Consider the following 11367-nt stretch of genomic DNA (forward strand, 5'->3'; position numbering starts at 1 on the left):
GAAATGTTGCCAAGTAATGACCTTGACATTTAGGAGCCCTGTTTGGAAATGATAAATAGCTGGAGATGGCCTCCCTGCAACCTCCAAGATGCCCTAGGGACAGGTCTCAGAGGGAAGCAGGCTGCTTTCCACTCACAGGTCCAAGCTATTAGCACAGGCTTTCAATGGGGAGCATCTTGTAGCTTGATCATACCTGTTTCAGACCTATGTTCTTGTGAACTGTGATCGTTGTTTGTCAGTCCTTATCTATGTGATGTAGATATTTTTGATGTCCTGTGATTTCAAAATTAACTTCTCAGCACCAGCTGTTTGCTTTCCATGTGCTCACCAAGAGTTGAGCTTTAAACAGAGAAGAGGATATTTTAACAAAATGTGGCACTGGACTCTTTCTTAAGGGCACATATGAAGGCTATATTTATAGTGTGCTTGCATTCCTTCTACAATTGGTTTGTATTGTTTATATTTGATGTGTTGTGGCTGATTTATAATAATATATTGGAACTTACTCTCTTTAAATAAACTTTTCACTATGCAACCAAGAACTTTGTCTTTTGTTTAAGGCAAATGAATATCTTGATATGAAAAATTCAACTGCAGACTTTCCAACGAAACAAGAATGCAGTTAGTTTTAAGAGTAAAGAAGAGGCAAATACACAAACTGTACTTTGCAGTGTACAGGAGATTCTGATGCAAGTGGATTGAAAAATGCCCTGTTAGCTCATGGTGATGGTTCCAGCCAGGAAATCTTTTGTCTGTTAAAATGACTTGCTGGAATATTTTTGTTAAGATTGTACTGAATGCTTGAGGAATTGGAGAGGAACAAGAAAGTAGCCAAGCTCATATAATGGACATAACTAGAGTTTGAATACTTTACCCTCCAGTTCTTCATACTGGTACTTGAGACTGGTACTGTCACCTCCATTTGCAGAGATCCCCTAGCTCCTTTGTTACTTCAGCTTTCAATCTGGAGGATTTAAAAACATCTCTTCAGTTACCAGATACTCATGAAATTGTCTAAAGAAAAGTGTTTGCTCTTCACAGCTCCTCACAGCTGCTTTGCCTATCAGCTTTATCATACTACACAGGCTCTATTTAAATGTCCCGAAAGAAGCAGTTGCTGGTCAAAATGAGAAATGATGCCTGTAGCTGGAGTCATCTTTTCTCACCTATCTTATTTGAGGTTTGGCAGGACAAGTGCTGCAGAGGTACAATTCTCTGTTCTAGTCTGATGTTCCCTTGAAGCACTTTCACAAACTAATTGATGGGCAGGAGCAATCATAAACAAGGCTGATCCAAAGGATAGGTGATTTTGCCAAGTTAAAGATGTTTCATTGCATTTTAAGACCACCAAAGAGAAACAGTGCTACAGCTACCTTATTATGAGGCACTCATGATACATGGCTCAGGCATACAGCCAAGAGGAAAACTAAGGAAAACAGTGGAGATGCAGGGAAGTGATGCAAAATTTCACATTAGTTCTTCCCATCCACCCCCACTCTGCCACTTCCCTCTTCTGTAACTTTTGTGGATGGGCTGCAGCAGAAATGCTCTGATCATGAGGTGCTCTGTGAAGGCCTTGCAGCAGGTTTTGTTGCCTCTGCCAGGGAAGTGGCTCTTCACCTGACTTCTTTCAGGTGAATAGGGAGAATATTGTGCTTTGGCTGCTGAAGTACTGTCACTGCTTTTAGAAGTGTTTGATTATCAACAGCAGTTTTAAGCTTAGCAGAGCTACTCATTGTTACACAGGTGGTATCAGTGACCCAGTGGAGCCCTCTGTAGTAACACATACACACATTTAATTACTGTTTAAGGAGTATCTGCCACCACCATCCTACCTTCAGTATGAGGCCTGACTGCACAGTAAGAGAAGCGAGGTTCACACCTGCTTTTTCATGAAGGCTGATCAAGAAATGTGTACAGATATCATCACTTAGGAATCGCCAAGCAAATGATCCCTCTCTGGAAAGGGTCGCATGGCTTGGGCTCTAGAAATGGGGAATGTCTGGAGCACAAGTTCTTTGAGGCGTGGCTGAGGGAGCGGGGGGTGTTTAGGCTGGAGAAAAAGGAGGATCAGGGGAGACCTTATCACTCTCTACAACCACCTGAAAGGAGGTGGTAGCCAGGTGGGAATTGGCCTCTTCTCCCAAGCAGCCAGTGACAGGACAACAGGACACAGTGTTAAGCTGTGCCAGGGCAAGTTTAGGTTGGACATTAGGAGGAATTTCTTCACAGAAAGGGCGATTATATACTGGAATGGACTGCTCGGCGAGGCGGTGGAGTCACCATCGCTGGAGGTGTTTAAGGAAAGACTGGATGTGTAGTGCCCATGTGTAGTTGACATGGAGCTCGGTCATTGGCTGGTCCTAATGATCTCAGCGGTCTTTTCCCACCTAATGCATTCTGTGATTTTATAGAGGCTGCTGTGGTACGAAGGCAGGGCTGACCCTACCTTCACACGGCCCGAGCAGGCGGCCCTGCTCCCCTGACCCTATCCCGGCTCCCCGGGGCTAACGGGGATGGCCGCGGGCAGGGCGGGCCCCTCAGGGCAGGGCGGGCCCCGCCGCTCCTCCGCAGCCGTGGGGCGGGCCGGGGGATGCCGGGGAGTGCCGGGGCCGCCCCAGCTGCCCCGCGGTACATTAATGCCGGCCCCGGCGGCCCAGCCCCGCTCCCCGCCATGCTCCGCGCCCGCCGCCGGGCCCGGCCGTGGCCCGCGGGCAGCGCCCGGCAGGGCGGCCTGGCCTTCTACGTGCTGTGGGCCCTGCGGGAGCCGCCGCGGCGCCTCGGCAGGTGCGGCCTGGTCCCTGTCACGGGCTGGGCTCCCCCGCGGGCCGGGCACCTGCCCCGCCGTGCCCTGGCCCACCCTGGAAATGCTGCTGCCCTGCTCCAGCCCCGGCCGGCTCTCCCTTCCCACCGGTTGTTTCCTTCCCCGCATCCTTGCATGGTTTCATCTTTGAATGACACAAGCCCTCTCCTTCCAACCTTCCCTGGCATAAACGTGTTTTCAGGCGTTTTCATTTATTTTCCCACCTTTTATTTTACTCCTTGGTTACGCTCTCTCGTTTTCCTTCCCTCCCCTTGCAGCCAGGCCGGCCAGATGGGTTTCCAGGCTTGGCTGCCGCTGCCGTTGCCGAAGCAGCTGGTGGTGTTCGGGCTGGGCGACTGGAGCTGTTACTCTGCGGACACGAGCATCGCGGTGGATGTGCTGGTGTCCCCGGGCGTGGCGCCGCAGCGGCTGGGCACGCTGAGACCCGCCTGCAGGTTACAGAATGAGCTGCTGCGCTGTCAGGAGGGGCATCCTGGAAGAGCTTTCTGATCTCTGGGGCTGCCTGATTCTGCTGCTTGTTAGCCAAAAGCTTCTCAGGCCTGCTGGTTCTCCACACCATGGCGTTTTTCTCTAGTGATGATTCCTTTTGGCTGTCTTCAGTGTTGGATCTCTTTTGGCTTTGGGCTGTTATCATCTAGTATGGGAGCAGGAATTTTGTCCTGGTCAGTGTCACTTGTGAGCTGAAATGCCATGGTCCTTTGTGCAGGTCTCTGGTGTGGGAAGATAACTGGAGAACAGATATTTTCATGGCCTCATTGAAAGAGATGGACAAAGGCAACCCTGTGAGGCTTGTCCTGACCGTCAGTGGAAAGGTAAAAAGAATTGACACTCTTCTCTCTTCCTGCCCAGGGATTCAAATGTTGCCACTTCTCAGCCCCAGAACCTCCTCTCCTGCTCACCTTTTCCTTCTCTGCTAGTCCAAGGTAGAGCTGATAAACATGGATCTGTTAATGCACATCTGTGCTGAGCCTGAAACCTCTGTGATGCTCCAGGCCTATCCTCTGAACACAGTTTTGCCAGGACACCTTGTGTGTCACAGGAGACGGCTGTTCACTTCCAGTTCCACTCTCTCCTGAGTCTCTGGCACTTACATAATCGTTCTACCTTGAGCTGAAGCCAGTGGATTTAGCATCTTGCAGTGCCTGGCTTTCCTTTTCCTTGTTTTGTTGGTGTGGGAGATAAAAAGCAGCTTATCCCATTGCAGGGAACCTGCCCCTTGCAAGACATGTTTTTGCTCATTTTTTTGTGTGGATGGAGGCCAGCACACCTTTTATTCTGTCCCTGTTTCTGTTGCAGCTGCTCCGGGGTGTCTCCAGCAGTACACCTGCCCGTTCCTTCCTTGTACCAGAGACCACCCAGTCACCAGTGCTCCCTGCAGATGATATGCCCTGTGGCCAGGACCTGGAGGATCCTACTGGGGTACATGTATTTTGGAGTCATCTTCTTGTTATTTCACCTTTTTATTAGTATCTTCTCCCTCAACACTAGCCATTCAGTTGATGTCTAGCTGAAACATTTCCTGCCATTTTTTTCAGTGGAGATATGGCTAAGCAAGTTCTGGAGCCAAAGTTTCTCTTGTACTGAAGAAAGATATATTCCCCATTGAAATGCTTTTTTAAAGGTTGAATGTAGGAGTCCTTGGTGGGATGACCAACCAGCCTGTTCATTCCTAGTACAGATTGCCTTTTAGCTGTGCCCAGCAGCCAGCAGTCAGTCTGAAAGCCAACTACAGCACACAGCAGCAGATAGCTGCATTGCTCAGCATCTGTTTGGCAGCAGATACTGAAGGCATGTTGACCCTTAAAACTCAATGGGAAGATGAGCCTAAAAACAGTTACCACATCTCTGGCCCAGTAAGATGCAATTCACAGTAGCCTCAGGTATCTTTCTTCAGGGCTGATTTGGCTGGGACTCATGTCACAGGTGAAGAGTCAGAGTTTAGAGGTGACTGCCGGAGCACCCAGGCCTGTGAAGAAGGACATCCAGCCACCACTGAGGACCATGGTGGTACCCTGTGCCCTGAAGTCACCAGTTGGAAAGGTGGAATCCAGTGAGGCCTGGAGGAAGAATCCTGACCAAGGATCACCAAGAGTCCACTCCAAAAAGCCCAGAAAAGTTTTATTTGAACCCACAGCATCTGAGAGAGATCTCGATGAAGAAGGTAACTCTGGTAGCTTCCAATTTTATTTTTCAGGTCTTGTCTGAATGATCTGTCAGTGCTGCTGGGTTGCACCTTCTCAGTCCATTTCTCTATGTACCTTTGAGGCATGATGGGCTTGTATGTTTGGCTTTGAAATATTGAGAATGCTCTTTATTCCTGGATCAGCTGCTTGATGAGTTTTTGCCAGCTGGGAAGAGGCCAGAAATAATAGAACATGGGATATTCTTAGTGCCACCACTTTTTACTGTGACATAATGCCTATCTTTTCATACAAGTAAAAGTGTTGTATAAATTAAGGCAAATATTGTTAACCTTGTTTTACAAATGAGTAAATTGAGGCACAAGAAAGTTACTTACTGTGACATCCTATAAGCTCTGCATTAGTCTGTTTGTACCCCTACTAATGGCATACCCCTTGGTCCATAGAAGACAGTGGTTATTATTAGGGTATAGAAAATACATAAAGGAATATATATATATATGTAATTAGTATAATTGTACTGACTTCTGAGTAGTGAGAAGGTAACTGCCAAGGGATTTGGAAACAAAACCTTAGGCTTCTGGAGTGGGAATTCCAAGTCAGCTCCAGAGTGTGACCAAGTTTATGTGTAAAGGTTTGGCAATAACTTAGAGGTGCCCAGAAGAAATTACTTATTGGGACTTGGCTTGGTTGTCATAAAGGCAAATATAGCTCCATCATAAAGTTTTTTCTGCTGCAGGCAGTGTGATAAGGAGGGAAACAAACTTCTGTCAGAAGGGTAAAATGCAATGGTGATAGCATTTGGCAGTCAGAGGAAGTGTGCCCTGCTCTTACCTATCTTCTGCATTTTTTCTGATGAGTTCATGATTTTTGGTCTTACACCTTGTTTGTTACAGTGAGGTAGGTTTGTGCTGGAGGGTGGAGGAAGGAAGGTCAAAGGGCTCTTACACAGTGAGCTGAGCACTTTCCATAGTATGTCTCCTGGCTGCTTTATGGGGCCATCTCTGTGTTCCCTCTGCAGATCTGGCAGTGAAGGAGTTGCAAGGTGAGGATTTGGTTCCTAGACCCTGGTTTGTCTTTTCAGTCACTCAGTGATGATATTCCTTCCCTTCAACATCAGAAGCCTCTCGTGCTTCACCCTGTATTTCTCCAGTGATCAAGAATAACAAGTAGGTTGTATGTATATACTGTTCCTCTTCATGCAATTGCCATCAGTGCTTCCAGTACTGTTAGGCTCTCAGATATGTTTCTTTAGCCCTTCTGAATCTCAAGCACACCTCTGGGTACATAGCTCTTTGAGGAAAAAAGGTAAGATATGAAATAGACTTTGATTAAAAAATATATTTTAGCTTGCTCAGCCAACTGCAGGCACGGCCTGGGAGGGGAAGGGAGGAGGAACAGAGCAGTACACGGAATACTCTGGAGGCAGCTCCAGGCTTCTGATTGTTCTATCCTAGGCACTGACAAGCTGTCCCTGGGTAGTCCTCCCTCACAAGGAGTAGTGCAGGGCAGGGAGCACAACTCTGGATATCACTTCTGGAGATGGGGTAGTAAATGGGGGACATCCAAGCCTGTCTGAAGTGGCAGCCTGAATGCATCCTACATCCAGCTACTCCTTGCTCCTGAGGTCTAAGTACAGCAGTTATTCCCTGAAGTCAACTGAAAATATTGCTTCGGGAGGTATGTCTTTTTCCCCTGCAGAGGGAAGCGACCAGGGGCCCTTGCCTTACCATTTCTCCCCTCTGAGCATTCAGGTGGCTTGTTCTCCCCACAGGGAAGGGAGCTGAAGGTGTCTTGTCTGACTGCTCACAGGTCTGTGCTCTTCCTTCCTCAGGCAGTCCCAGCCCTCGGTGGTGCCATGCCATGTGCCTCAGTGACCTGGGGACAGCTGTTCTCATTGGTGGAGAAGGTGTCAATCAACAGTCCTGCCGGGATGCTCTCTGGAAGCTGGAAATTGGTGGGGGCTTTAGGGTTGTCAAAATCAGTGGGGACAGTGGGACTTGAGGGCAGCTCATGGAGATGAGGGGTGGGTATTTGGCCATCTGTGCATATGGAAGGGACAGCAAAGGCATCACATCTGGCATGTCACCAGGCTGAGCTGACAGCATAGAGTGCCTTATGAGGCTCTGGGATTGTACTTAAGAGCCCTCTAGGAGCTAAGGTACAAGTTCTAGAAAGAGTGGAATTTTAAGGGGTAAAAGCAACAGTGCAATTTGCAGTCTGTGTGTGGTGACTGGTGGGAAAGTATGAGATACAATTACAGTGCCTTGTGTCTTTCTGCATCTTTCACCTTGCTATTCCCCATCATTTCTTTATGAAACAATTCTGTATGAGTTCCCTCTAGCCCTGAATCAAAGGAGAGGAGAAGACAAAGGGAGCAAGGTTTTGAGTAAAGATTTTTATGGCATATTCTTTAAATCTAGAGAAATCAAGAGCCTTTTGAACTCCCACACCATGTGTCTGCTTTTGCTCCCACAGACAGCGATTTATGGCTTCCAGTGGATTTCCAGCTACAAAATGCCATGCCATCCTGCCTGCATGGTCACACAGCTACCTATGACCCTGACACCAAGCGTATCTACGTCTTTGGGGGCATAAGGGAGGACGAAGACTACAGCAGCATCTACATTCTGGACACAGTCACCTGGAAATGGCTGCTTGTGGCTGTGAGTACTGCATCTCTTCCAAGACAAAAGTGCAGGAGGGGTGGCAGGTTCTGCCTAAATGTGGCAGTCCATGTGCCCATGTCTTTAGTCCAGTAGTCTTGGTCCACTGTTGCTGCAGGCTGTCTGAGATGCATAGTTAGGTTTGACAGGTATTAGGAGGCTGTGTTGAAAAGCCACATGCAGAATGGAAACCAGGAGCTGTGCCTACAATGAATGAAGCAATGTGAAAAAATGGTTGCTGCAGAGGGCTGTGCCTAACCAAGCTCAAGGGTGGGAATCAGCAGGGGGAAATGGCCTCTCATTTTATATGGTGCCATTGAGAGCAGCACTGGATGCTTAGGTGAAGAGCCAGTCTTCTCAAATCAGGAACTGCCCTGAGCCTAGCAGAATTCTGAGCCTTTCTCAGCATGGGACTATCTGTGTCTTTCCTGGTAAAGCACAAAATGGCTTTTACAGGGTAAGCCTGGATGAGATCTTTCTGTTCCGTGACATCTTCTAAGGAAGGTGTGGGAGGCTGAGTTCCTTTTCTTATCAGAGCAGTCTGGTGGTGTAGAGTGTGCAAAGGATGTACTGTCTGCCTGTACAGCAAAGATCTGGCTGAGGAGGCAATAAAGTGAAAATGGAGACTTGTCAAACTCACTGCATGATGTGGGCCCCTTTCCTATGGGTCATGCAGCAAATAATGCACTTCTTGTAACAAATACTTATTGAACTTTTTCTAGGCTAAAGGGAGGATACCAGTGCTCACCTACCACAGTGCAACTATCTACCACAAGGAGCTTTTTGTTTTTGGAGGAACTTTTCCCAGAAAGGCATCACTGGCAGTTGCACCCTGCAGCAATATGCTCTATGTCTTCAATCCAGAGCATGAAATTTGGTATCAGCCCATCTCAGAAGGAGCAAAGCCTCTGCCTAGGCTTGGGTGAGAGTGCTCTAGTTCCAGCTATTGAAAATAGTGCAGGAAACCTCTGCTTACCTTCCCTCCCGCACTAGTGTGATTTTCTAAATATTAGGTGATCTCCACCATGTGCTCCTTAAGAGAGGGCTGTGTTTAGAGCAATGGGATTCTCAGTATCTCCTGTTGTGAATCCTGATGGGATTCTGTCCCAGGTGTAGACTGAAGCCATGGCAGCCCAGTAGAAGAGGCCATGGCTAAAAAAGTTTTGGTTTGCTGAAGGTGTTTTATTCATTTGCTTACTCTCTGCCCAGGCATTCAGCTACTCTGTTGAAAAACAAGCTGCTGATTTTTGGAGGTCGGAGGACTTCTCTCTACCTCAGTGACATGCACATTCTGGATCTGGGTAAGAAACTCTGTGCCATCTGGCTGCCTTGGGAATGTCTGTTCCAAGACAGGGACTTAGGAGTGAGGTCTGCTTAATCGGAAAATAGCAATAACATTATACAAACTCCTGACTAGGCAATGGAGATGAAAAACTATGGGTTAAAAAGCCACCCTTTCTGAGGCAGTAAGGGAGGGGATAAAGAAAAAGCAAGGACTTTTTTGGAAGAAGTTGGGTAATAGAGAAGGCAGGTTGTTGATGTGGCAGAGTATCTAAGTTTTTGTCTAGTTACAAGGCTGAGGTTTTTGGACATTTCACCTGCCTTTTCTCTGTCTGTAAGGTTTCATGGAATACACACCAGTCCCCCTGCTGGCAGGACAGCCTTCTGCACGTTGGTAAGATTCTATTGCAGACCCAGGAGCTATCTTCTTCTGTCATTTCTCTTTGAAGCCAGGTTTAAACAGTACTTGTGATCACACCCAGCTGCATATCTCTGTCCCACTAGTCAAATAGAGTGGATCTTCTCTCTGCTATGGGGCCAGGAATTCCTGTGCTGTTGGTGCCTGTATGGTGTGGGGGGTTATTCCTTAGTCTCCCTGGAAATCTGTCTTTCAGGCTAGGGTAAGTTTTCTGCCTTGTGCTAGTAAGCTGTATGGCCTGCTGTTTGGTCTTCACAGTGCCTGGAGAGGTACTGTGCCACACAGAGGAAGAAACTCCTGTACCAGGACTATGCTGTTCCTAAAGGGACAGAAATGCTGACTAGAACAATGACCTAAATCAATGCAGAGCCCAGCTAGCCTGCTATCTCACCCCATAGAGCAAAGCACAGGAGTTTTGATAGTCCTTTTGAGATAATGAGTTGCTCTTCAGGCCTGATTGTGGCCTGACCTGCAGAGGCTAACATCTCTTTTAGGGTTATTCTGCAAGTCAGGGCAGAGAGAAGCAGAAGTCAAATTTCTTCCTGCAGCTTAAGCCTCCAACCCTCTGATCATGTCTGCCCATCCCTGCCCATCGCTGACTGAGGCCATCCCAACAGGTTTTGTTGTAGTCACCTTTTGGCTTTGCTTTGGTCACAGTTTTCATGCAGCTTTGGCTGTGTCGGACCAGAAGGTTCTGATCAGTGGAGGCTGCAATGCCAGAGGAGCCTTGCATGATGCCTTTGTCTTCCACCTAGGTGAGTGACACTCCAGCCCTGTTTCGATAGCTGAAGGTGACTCTGGGGCTGCAGTGGTGTTTCTGAACACCTAGTCTAGTCCATTTGTCTCATCCCTTGCACTAAGAATGGGTTTGTCAGTATCAATATCCTCTTTCCACTTCAGATACTCTTTCCTGGAGCACAGTGATCCACCAGGACCTCTGCTCTGTTCCCCGAGCTGGCCACACATTGCTTGACCTGACTCCTGCCCATGTGATGGATATGGACAAGGAGAACAAAGAGGAGCAGAACCTGCACACGGTGTTGGTCTTTGGGGGCTCCAACTGTGCTGGGACCTTTTATAACAGCACAGTCAAGATCCAGCTGGACCTAAGATAATGCCTGATTCTCAGAATGAGCCTGAACAGCAAGGCTCTTCACCGGCCTAAATACAGATACGGATGGCAATAAATGAGTCCAAGCAACATGGCAGTCCAGGTATCTGTATGTAGGTGAATGCCACCTTGGTACAAGAGATTGTGGGTTTGTAGTCTGAAGGCCATGGGTATTGTTCTTCTAGGGTACCTGATATACTGTATCTGGGCTCAGGTACCAAAACATTGAGTGGGATCTGAGCTGAGTCTGCACAAGAACAGACATAAGGTTATAGGTTCCCTTCTTGCCCTACAGGTTTTTAGCTGGAATTCCCAGGGTGCTTTCAGCTTTGAAGGTGACTTAGGTGTTTGGTTTTGTTTGAGATAAGTGGATGGTATTGCTGCTGTTTGGAAAGTCCTCACAGTTAAAGTACAGGCATGATTCTGGTTTGGAGGGAATCTGGAGTGGGATTTCCTTGGGCAACAGTCTGCAGCTGAAGGCTAGGAAAACACCTAGAGCAGTATCTGAGGATGGGAAGAAGAAGAGAACATAATTTTCAGTGTAGGGGAGAGAGCTGGTTGTGCCTTGTTGTCTATGGCACAATCACCTAGCTTTGCTCTAGGCAGACCTTTTATAAATTCCGTGTGACTGCTCTTGTTATTGCAAGGGGTGACAAAGTTGCTGACTTGGTTCTTTCAAGACCCCAACAAGGGTTAAACTATCTTCCATTGGAGACTAGATCCTATTGTTTATATCCATGGAACTGATGACTGTGCTGTGGCTCTGAGGCAGCTCCAAGGATAAGCACACACACTGATTCCCTGATGCTCTTTCTGTAGATCGTAGAAAGAAGTAGCCCCCATAGGGAATACAGAATTGGCTCAGTGCCTCACAGTTGATTGTGCCCACATTCCCTAACCCAAAGCCATACAGAGGGAACTTCTGA

At 47.7% G+C, this 11367-nt stretch overlaps 1 long non-coding RNA gene across 1 annotated transcript; it reads left to right on the forward strand.

Annotated features, from left to right (window-relative positions):
* Positions 1-4840: 4840 nt before the first annotated feature.
* Positions 4841-6916, forward strand: LOC310911193. Its single transcript, XR_014590466.1, has 3 exons — positions 4841-4985; positions 5987-6010; positions 6800-6916. It is a non-coding gene; the product is annotated as an uncharacterized lncRNA (long non-coding RNA).
* The last annotated feature ends 4451 nt before the right edge of the window (positions 6917-11367 follow it).

This window comes from Zosterops lateralis (genome assembly GCF_965231275.1).
Source record: "Zosterops lateralis genome assembly, chromosome: 6".
Lineage (NCBI taxonomy): Eukaryota > Metazoa > Chordata > Aves > Passeriformes > Zosteropidae > Zosterops > Zosterops lateralis.